The 11,102-nt window shown below is 39.8% G+C and overlaps 1 non-coding gene across 1 annotated transcript; it reads right to left on the bottom strand.

The window, feature by feature from the left end:
• Nucleotides 1–480: 480 nt before the first annotated feature.
• TRNAS-AGA (transfer RNA serine (anticodon AGA)) lies at nt 481–562 on the bottom strand. Its single transcript has one exon. It is a non-coding gene; the product is annotated as a tRNA-Ser (tRNA).
• Between the last annotated feature and the right edge of the window lie 10,540 nt (nt 563–11,102).

Raw genomic sequence — 11,102 nt, 5'->3', positions numbered from 1 at the left:
ACCAACGTGGTTCACCCTAAGCCTAACCTGTTTGTATCATGACCAATTGTAACCAGCCTAACTCTTTTACCTTTTATAGGGGGTGTTAATGGACTTTTGAATCGCCCTGTAGGCCCTCCTATGTGAGTTTGTGAACATGAGATTAAGAATTACACACACAGACATTATATATGTGTAATACATACATATATATAATACGCGCGCGCGCGTGTGTGTGTGTGTGATGGTAGATAGAGGGGGCCTTTGGTAATATTTTGCGGGAGAAGGGGACAAGATTTGTAGATCCGGCACTGCACATGACTTTAGTTCCCGAGTTTGCTTGGTACGACAGTAGGCTATATAATGAATTCGTACTTAGAGAATGCCCATCTATTCACGGTAACTAAAAAGGATATATTCATGACAGCCACGAGATTAAGAAGAATAGCCTAATTCTCTTTTTGGAAACTGAAAATAAAGGTTAAAGGATAAAAAGCGAGTCGCAGTCGGTAGGATTCGAACCTACGCTCCCAGAGGGAATCTGATTTCTAGTCAGACGCCTTAACCGCTCGGCCACGACTGCTTGTGGTGTTTGCTTCCTGTTCATTCAACTGGTGATGAGGTGCAATGCAAATTGCTTGTTATTAGGACTCGTGCATTTTATTCGTTAGCCTAGTTGTGTTACAACCATGTGGTCGCAGAATAAATTGGTCACACATTGTAAATTAATATATTATGTGTAGTTGTTTTGAATCTTCCGTACGAAATCATGTTTAGTCTATATGTAAATTAGTCTGAACCACAGAGATGGAAAATAAAGGAGCAAGAGAACATAGAACTTTTGTGCCACTGAAGCTGGAATTCTTCTAATAGAGTGATTTTCGTCGGGTCCGGACACACACTATGTACGTCCCTGTTTATTTATTTATTTATTTATTTATTTATTTATTTTCAATAATGAACTCAACAGGCTGGCGCCCAGTTAAACCAATACAGTAAAACAGTGAGATGGAATAAGGTTTTTCTTTCTCCGACTGAAATTTCATCAACGCTTTTGCCCCCCTTAATCAGAGGGTCTGCGCACGCCTATAGGTTAAAACCAAGAATTATGCAAGGCATAACTTGGGACGTAACGCATGAAAATAGCGTTAAGGACAATTTTGCTGAATAACTGCTATATTTGCAAAATTATAATGGTATATAAATACACAGTTAATTTTTTAATTAAACTTTTAAAAACATTAATTATCTATTGGAAAATTAACAAGCTGAATAGAAATGTTACATACACATTAAATTCCAATTTAATATTTTAGGTATTTAAAGTAATATCTGGTTACTCACGTGGACATTTACACATACTTTTGTTGTCACTATTCTTAAAACTGTAATCAAGGGGTCCCAGGTTTGATACCTGGTGGAGGCCCACCGTGATTCGGTTCCCACTTTAAACTGCAGGTCCAGTCCCGATTAGCCTATCTGTGCACTTAAAAAACAACTGAACAAGATAATGACACAGTAGGAAACTTTTCACAGCACTTGAGCTGGAAAGAACTATGGTTCCATGTCATTACGGTGGATGTGAATACCAGGACTCCCTCCCAGTGGCGTAGCTGCCAACCCCGCAATGTGGTTCTGAAAATTTATATAACAGCAGAAATTCCAGAGTTAGTGTCGCTTACAAAAAAAAAAGAAGTCGATTTGCGAAACAGAAATCTGGTTTCCAGCAACATCATGTGACGACGTCTGCGATAGTAAGCAGTGGTGCATTATCTCAGCAGGAGGGGCCTGGGTAACGTGTCATATGAGTTCCCTCCGAAATGCAGAATTAACTTATTTGCTCCGCAGATAGTAATCGATAGGAAAATATCCCTCATCTCATACCGTTATAGACACGCAGTTTGTCGTGAACGTAGTGTATTGAGATTCAGTTGCTCAACCAGTCGATTCCTTATTGCTACACAATAAACAGTGGCGAAGCGTGACATTTTTACGTATTCATCGCAAGATTTGCCAAACGTCAGGGTCGATCTTTCAACGGAGGAGAGGGGGGGGGGAACAATATTTATCTGCGATAAACGCCAAGGTCACTGCCAATTCAATGTAAAAGCTCATACCACAGACCATACGACTACAAGAGACACAAGATACGACGAGAATTATTAAATATGATGGAAACTGAAATGCAAACACCTCACTTGTCGCGTTTAAAACTAAGAAGAACCTTTATGGTTCGCCGTCAATTTTGATAATGAAAAGCGTATTCATATCGTCCAATGTGAGCTTTTCCTCTTAACAAGTGGAAATAGCAGACATTCGAGTGGTATGTCCAGCATTTTCGAAGAGGGGGGGTGGGGGGGGTTACGTGTACTTTTTAGTAGTCATTCCTGAAGTCCTCATTTTGCTATCTTTTCCTGCCTTTTCTTTCTTCTTTTTTTTCAAAGAATATTGAGTCTAAACAGAATTAGGATCCTCACCATCCCTCCTTGAGCACGCCACTGGAAACTCGGAAGAATCTTGATGACTCCAGACAAACCCTGCCGTGGCTGTAAACATGGGGATGGGAGCTGAAAAAAGAGCCTGTTATGACCCAGACCTTCAAGAGTGGGGGGGAAGTACAAGTCGTTAGACCTGTCTGCCTGTTCGGAAGCGTTCGGTTGTTCTCGGCACCGGCTGAGACCAGAGAGATTCGCACCATTCTGCGATGAGCTGGGCCGACGAACACCATTGCCTTCAATAGGAAACTTGGCGGGAGGGTTCGGCGCGAGGGGGTAGTACTGGGCCCTCATTTCGATGAGATTAGTGAATCTCTTGCGTATTTCGAGCTGTTTCATGCTGTCGCTTGGCTTATTTCGCACAAATATGCGAGTATTCTGACTTATTATTTTTACTGCTTCTCTAAAATATATAAAATACAATATTTTCATTATTTTGCTTGGTCATCGACGCATCTCCCGACAATGAACATCAAACTTGGTAATTCATGACCTTTTACCGCTAATATTAGTGTTACACGTGATATTAAAAATGTAACTTCACATTAAATATTTTCAAGGAGGCCCCTAGCCATTTTGTATTGAAATAAAAGCCGAAACGAATTTCGCACATTGTCTACACCTCATACGTTTTACTTCAAAGAGGCCCAAAAACTCAGTAGGAGGTGGGGCCCAGGGGAAATTATCCCTTTGCCTCTGTTACTCAGGGTATACAGCATATGAGTTAAATCTGTCCATTATTTTGTGTAATTTTGTGAAGTTCATTTTTCTTATGTATCGAAATTTTGTGGACATTCCTGTCGAACTAGTTTTCATTTTCCAACGTGTTAAGATTTCTGTGATTTGCAGTGTTCGAAGTGAAAATTCCTAGCTGCGAATTTCCTTGTTCGAGTTTGGGATTTAAGAAAGGATCCTTGTATGGATCAGCTTGAAGACAATGCTGTACAATCTGTCCCTAATGTCTCTGGAGCAGGCGAACGAAGACAAGTCTTTGCAATTAGTGACACGGGACGGGTCCACCAATGAACACGTGAGAGGAAGTGGGTTGCGTGGAAAGTGGAGGGAGAAGCGACTGCAGTTACCAGCATTGCGTGTACTGCTTCGCTCTGTCCAGTCGATTTCGCCTCCCCTTCTCTGCCGCTATGCGCGGACTTGCTCCAGAGATACGTAGAATTTTCCCCGTCAAATTTGTCTTCTCAATAATTTTTCGAAACTCTTTGTCGGAAGGAAACATTGAAAACAATATCAGTTTTTTTAATATTGTATTTTACTGTACTTGACAGTATTTATGTCTCAAACCTACGTAGATATGAAATGAGAATCCTACAAAAATAAATCATAAGGAACACACGAATACAACAACAAAAATTACACAAGATTATTTCACTTTTCAATCAGGGGTGTACTGTGTTCTCTTCCGCGGGCTTCCTTCCCTCTGATGTCAAACTTTACAACTTTATCCATTTCCAAAAAGGGGCTTCAGAAACAGGTCTCTCAAGGCAAGTGGTGTGCAGGTCAAAGGAACTTGGGTCGGCATATTGCGGATGAAATGGAAGTAAAGATCTGGTGATATGAGTACTTTATTTTTATTGCCTCTCAAACCCTCCAAGGGAACGAAGGTTTCGAGATTTTGCCAGTTATTACAACCATGCCGAAATGTCAACAAATTTCAAGTCATTCTTGTTTTGTTTGACACAGTAGTGCGTGCGTGTGTGTAGAATCGCGATTAGAGGAATATCTAGGGAATGAGACAAATTTCGTAAATTTGAATCTGGATTCCAAAAGGCTAAAAAAAAAAAAAAAAGGTCAGAAGGGTGCCTTCGAGAAAATCTTGCTGCATGTGAATACAGTTTCCATTTCAAATTTCGCCGCGATAGACAAAAATGATGTATTAGATACGCTTGACGTCAAGTATTTTAGTGTTAGTGATGATGGTGGTGTTACGGAGTGTGTTCGCGATGTAGTCCAAGTCGTGTGTACCAGTGGCGGCGGTGACCTTAAACGTAGCTCGTCTGTGAACCAGTTGCCAAATGTAGGAGGAGTATGTTTCATGTTCATCTTCTGAGTCTGGTGACAGATCGCCTCTGCTTTTAGAGATCCAGGTTGTGTTGACGTCAGTTGAATTTGATTCAATCATTCAAATCATTATTCGCATCATAAATAATGATTACCCAATTAATGGTGATAATAGACACTTTTCACCTGGACATTACAAGCGTGTTGTGCAAAATGGGGAAAATGTCGACAGAAGGTGGTTGGTGTACTCGAAGAGGAAAGATAAGATTTTCTGTTTTTGTTGTAAGCTGTTTGGGGAGAAGGGTGGGGGCATGCTGGCAAATGAAGGCTGCGATGATTGAAGTCATTTAAGCTATCGACTACAAAACCATGAAATATCAGAAAGTCAAATTCAATTCCTTAAAAAATGGAAAAACTTTCACGTCCAAGTATTGCACGAAGCTTCCTATCAGTCTCTGCATAACACCCGCCATTCTTGTAATGAATTTTCACTATCAAAACTCCTTATTCCGTTGTGTAGCGCTTCATGCCGATTAAGCTAACAATCACTGATAAAGGAACATGTAAGGACAGTGCTGCCAACCCACACACAAGACATGTTGCGTAAATCAAACTTGGCACTCTTAAATCGGAACATTTACTCGTTATACTGATGTAAAAATATTTGTCATTTCGTAATTATATAGTGTTATTTTACAAATATTAAATGTGTCCTTCTTATTGGGACACCCTATACATATAATGTATAATTAAACGAATAATACATATGAACAGTACTGTTTCTGATTGAAATATTTTAACACAATTTTTATGTAGTGCTTTGTTTAGAAAATTATTTCAATTATTTTGGTTAGTTTTAAGTATGTCAAAACACTCGATCAAGCCGGGGAAAATTAATTAGTTTCCTAATAGGAAGCATCAGCATCCTATAAAATCGTAATAAACTGTACACAATTACTTATATTTGACGAGGGGCTTTGGGCGAGTGCACGACTTACAATCCTTAGATATGAGTGCTGCGGTGCCAAAAAAAGAAAGAAAAAAAACAACGCGATACACTTATTTAGCCTTACAAATAGTGTGAATCACTATTGACGTGAGCCTATTATTATTTTTATTGTTTGCAGTAAGGTTGTGCTGATACTAATACAATTGAATTTGCAAATTTCACAAATACACGGAGCAACATAAGTAATTTTGCATTTAGACCCCACTTTACATAATGGCGTGTTGTTAACATGGCTATGGGAGGTCAAACCGTTCATTCGACCTCCTTCCCCTGAATATTAATTGATTGACTTTCTTTATTTTACTTTGCTTCTTGTGGCAATTTTGGCTAATTTGCGAAGATGGGGATGAGTGATGAAATTGATGAATGGGACATTCACAAACAACCATGCCCAGACCAGGATTCGAACCCGGGACCCCTGGCGTCGTAGGACGATGTGATAACCACTCCGCCACGGGGCCAGCCTCCTTCCCTGAATATGATATCGCTCATCTTAATTTACAAAAATAGCCAAAGACCTTGTTATTTGTATTATTTATCACAGAAAAGTTTGGTTAACTAGTATTCGAAAACAATAACCAACGTAAAACATTTTGAATAAATATCATCAAAAAGTTACATTGAGAAATCTGTTAAGATTTGAAACGATTATTTGCTAAGGTGATATTTGTTTTCTGAAATTGCTCTCATGCACACATGCTTCGATGGAAACGTGCATATTGATTGAGGTAACAAATAGTTCACATTTTGCAGAAAGCAATGTGGATAGAAATTCACAAAGTTGATCATCGTAACTATCCGGTAATTTGTTTCTTTTTCACAGATTCTTTGGGCTGTAAGGGTGACGTTTTCAGAATACTCTCATATGTAAGCCTCTCTCCCATGAAGTATTGCATTCTTGCTGGCAGAGTCTCTGGCGTCTGAAACAACAATCAAGTTTGAGTTTGAGTTTTGGGCACATATAGACTAATTGGGACTGGACCATTAGCTTCTCCAATTGAAAGCCTAATGGCTTGCTCTGGTCACGTGACTAAGCGTCAGCAACTGGAGGCGAGATAGCCGCCGTTTGATTTGCTCCTTGGGAATCAATGTTGGTTGGACCTTTCTAGTGAATATGGAATTGTAATTAAAATTTAAGAACTGTATTCGAGTTTACATGACGTGTAAATATGCTTAAATGTACAAAAGGTATGGTATATAAGTGTTGTGTGGTTAATTGCAGGCAATTATGATGGAAGAGGTGAGAGCAGGCCCTTAGCCAGGCAGGGGCCAGGGGTGGCTGAGCCCCCCCCCCCCCCCCCTCCGGCAGTGAGGTCAGCCCCTTGACATTAGGTAAAACTATTTTGTGTAATTTGTTTGCAGTGAAAAGTGAAAATGTAGACAGCAGATATTATTTTGCTCACAACTTTGCTGAAGGATAAATTCAGGGAGCATGAACAGCAGCCATTACATTCGTTCATCTTATTTATAAGAAGAAGTCTTAAGTAGCGGCAACTATTTAGGAGATTCTCTTCTCTAGACTTCAGAAAGTTTCTTCACAGGTGAGCTTCTTTATCTGTACCTTCGTTGCCCCTGTTGCGACGCCCCCCCCCCTCATTTATACAGAAATCTGCGACTTTGATGTCATTATGCAAATTCCCTCCTCATCTGTGTCAAAGGTTAACAGCTCCTAAGTTTTGGGAATGAAGGGGAGTTTTATTGTTTCGGCCGGTGAGTAGAATGTAAGGTAGGCACTATGATTGATATCATCAAACGTAGTATGGAGTGTGTAGTAAGGGATGATTTCAGTAGCAGCCAATTAACACTTCAAGTGATATTTTAAATGATATAGAAAAATGTAGTATTTCTGTGATATTTCTAAACTTTTTGTAACTTAATGACCGCCACACATAATTTACATTCATTTAACACTGTTAAACTTTTGAAAAATGGACTTGATTTACAAAGCCCCCCTGATAACCCATGAGCCCCCTAGAGATCAATTATGCCACGGGCCTGGGTAAGAGTAACGTTCACATGTCTTCAAGATATTGCTGAAAATGAGAAATGTGTAGGGCAATTCCATGTGATTCGGTTCCTACGAAAAAATACAAGTTAAGTAACAAAGGTTTTATACTCATAAATAAATAACAGAAATAGTTCATGATGTAAAGATTTCATGTGTCCGGAATAGGCATCTAATATAATCTTAGATTTGGTCAAGTTTTATCTTTTGTCAACAATTTTCTTAGAAATATCAAAAAATTTACCCTGAATTACAACGTTAAGATTAATGTTAAGATGCGTTGTTGTTTATGATTGCAAAATAATTTGTTTCAAGATTTAACCAACGTTTAAAATATTACGGTTATGTATACCAAAGCAGTTTGTTAGTTTAAATGTTATGCAAGCATTCGAGAATATATTAATATAATTTACACAAATTTTTAGTTTCAAAATATGCTTAATGAAAGAAAGCTATACAACTGGGCCAAATTGATACATGTGTACATTTACATTCTTATTCTACTCTGCTTTTATGCTTCTTTAGGCTAATCGGAGGCTAATGGAATATATGTTATGCATTCAAATACAAGGGTACGATGTGCAACAAGAACTTCGATGAAATATTCATGTGTAAAATTGTTCAAGAATACAGGGTGTTCCAAAATGAATATCGAGGTTTCAATGAAGTGTATCTTCTATTACATACACATTACAGAAATGAAACATACCTTAAAAGGAAAGGTAACTCAAACAGTTTTTGTTTCTACTTTGCAGGTGATGTTTCGTAACTCCGCACCAGCATGGCGCTAGTAGTAAAGATGGAGATGACTCCTGAGTGTAAAGCCTTCTGTGTTTTGGAATTCGCAAGGTGTAACTCAGCAATTGGAGTGCAACGTGCTTTTCGGCAGGAATATGGATGTGATCCCCCATCGGATAACAACATCCGAAGATGGTACAATCAATTTACGAAATACGGGATGCCTGTGCAAAGGGAAGAGCTCCGAAAGACCACATCTACCAGATGAGCAAGTGGAACAGGTTAGAGCAAGTTTCGGCAGGAGTCCCAGGAAATATGTAAGACGGGGGAGTTGAGAACTATCAATGCCATCCATGACTGTTTGGAGGGTGTTACGAAAGAGGCTGCACATGAGGCCGTACTGTCTACATCTGTTACAAGCCCTAAAGCCTGAAGATAATGTGACCCGTGCCAACTTATGCGAAAATGTGCTGGACATGGAAGATGATTTTCATACACGTGTGATCTTTAGTGATGAAGCCTCGTTTCATCTTAGTGGACGAGTGAATATGCATAATGTGCGTATTTGGGGGGTCTGAAAATCCACACCAAACAGTGAAGCACATGAGGGATTCGCCAAAAGTGAATGTCTTTTGTGCTCTATCCAAAGAACAAGAGTATGGACCTTTCTTCCTTGTGGAAAACACTATCACTGGTACTGCTTATTTGGACATGCTCCAGCAATGGTTCTACCCTCAACTGGATCGTGGGAAAGAAAGGAACATCATCTGGAAAACAAGACGGCGCGTCACCTCACTTTCATCGTGAAGTACGGAATTGGTTGAATGCTGTTTTTCCCCAACGATGCATCGGTCATCATTGTGAGGATGACGTGGCTCTTCTGCAATGGCCCCCAAGATGTCCCGACCTCACCCCCTGTGATTTCTGTTTGTGGGGGTATGTAAAGGATAGTGTAGAACGTGCCACTGCTACTTGCCGACCTCCCTGAATTGCGACGCAGGATTGATGCAGCTGTGGAGTCTGTTACACCAGACATGATAGCTTCAGTGTGGGAAGAAATTGCCTACAGACTAAATGTGTGCCATGTCACAAGGAGATCCCACATTGAACACTTGTAACTTGTGACAAAAAAACTGTTTGAGTTACCCTTCCTTTCAAGGTATGTTTCATTTCTGTATTGTATATGTAATAGAAGATACACTTCATTGAAACCCAATATTAATTTTGGAACACCGTGTATATTACTTATGTTTCAAACACAAATGTTTTTGCACAAAGCATTTTATTACCTAGCTATGTTAATATGAACTACAAATGTAGTAAATTTTATAATATTGTTTCATGTGAACTGTTATTTTATTTCTTGTCTTTGTGAAGCTTCTATGTTTGTAATTTTGATTATTAAATCAGTGATAATGATTATTGTATAATTTACTAACATTCTTCACGATTTTATTAGCATAGTGTAAACACTGTGTAAGGAAATATTCCAAATAAACGCCAAGATCGAAATGTTAATCTGCTTTTTTCCCAATGGAAATGTTCAAACTCTTAAGTTATGGTCACAGATCTTACTAACGACAATGAAAAGATTCAATTTGTTTATTATCTTTCGTTCAATAAAGTCAGAGGGGTTGAAATTACAATGTGACAAGTGATTTAGGTTTAGTCTTTATTAACAGAAATGTAACATTGCCCTTGTACAATTTCTTTCACTTTGGCTGAAAGGTTATAGAGATTGTTTTTGTATCAAGATTGTATGGCTACACATAATATCTGCATTATCTGGTTGATTAATTGTGGGTAAAGTTAACACTTTCTGGTCGGGAATCGGGTGTGATGTGAGTAGAGTAAAACACCCGTTCCGGTCGCCAATCGACTGGGATACGATCGCCGTACAGAGGTAGTTCGCTTTATATCGGACCATCGTCGATTCTGTGCTGCCAGCTGGCGTATCGTGCTGGAACTATGGGTCTGCTGGTGGGAGTAGTGTTGTGTCTGACATTGTAGGTGCATGAGTGTTATGTTATCAAATGGCGCCAAAGATCAACTGGTATTGAGGGTTACATAATGATCCTTTTCCATGCTAAGTTCTCATATGTACGCATTGTGAAACTGTATGAAAAGTACCTGGCGGATTCCAAATGGAAGAAAGTTGTCACAATGGATGAATGATACGTCCATCTCACTGCTGGTGGTCACATTCGGGTGATCACATACTGTGACATTGACGGCAAGGGGCACAGCAACTTTGTTCGTCAGTGCAGGAAAAGTTCCCCTCGTGGCTTTATGGTTGTGACGGGATTCGGATATGAGGGTAAGTTGATATGCAAGGTGGACAAAAACGTGAAGGTGAATGCCAGATACTTCCAAGACTCCATTCTGACACCTATCTATCGGAGAGACATCCCACAATTGTATGGAATGGACGCGAACCAGGTGATGATACATATGGACAAGGCTTCGAGTCATACCGCCAGAACATCACTACGTTTCTATCAGGAAATGGCAGAGGAATTAGGAATTTGTGTCATTCCGTTTGAAGACATTCCTGTGAAAAGCCCAGATGCCAGTCCAATGGATTTTTGCGTTGGACTGTTGAAACGACGTCTTCAACATCGTCGCCCGCACACCCTGGATGGTCTATGGAAAGCTTGCAGGGAGGAGTGGGACAGAATTCCTATGCCTGTCCTGCGCCGGAGCATCCTGCAATGGAAACTGCGATGCCGGGCGATAGTCCACAATGCTGGGGGTCTAATAGAACATGATCGGTGGTGGCGGCGCAGTATCTCTTAAGGTGAGTACCCGTCGAACATGATCGGATATAAAGCGAACAACCTTCTGTATTTTCGTTGCGTTT

Source organism: Lepisma saccharinum, chromosome 19 (genome assembly GCF_977018435.1).
Source record: "Lepisma saccharinum chromosome 19, izLepSacc3.1, whole genome shotgun sequence".
Classification (NCBI taxonomy): domain Eukaryota; kingdom Metazoa; phylum Arthropoda; class Insecta; order Zygentoma; family Lepismatidae; genus Lepisma; species Lepisma saccharinum.
The sequence above is the reverse complement of the archived record's forward strand: the minus strand, read 5'-3'. Positions and strand labels throughout refer to the sequence as shown.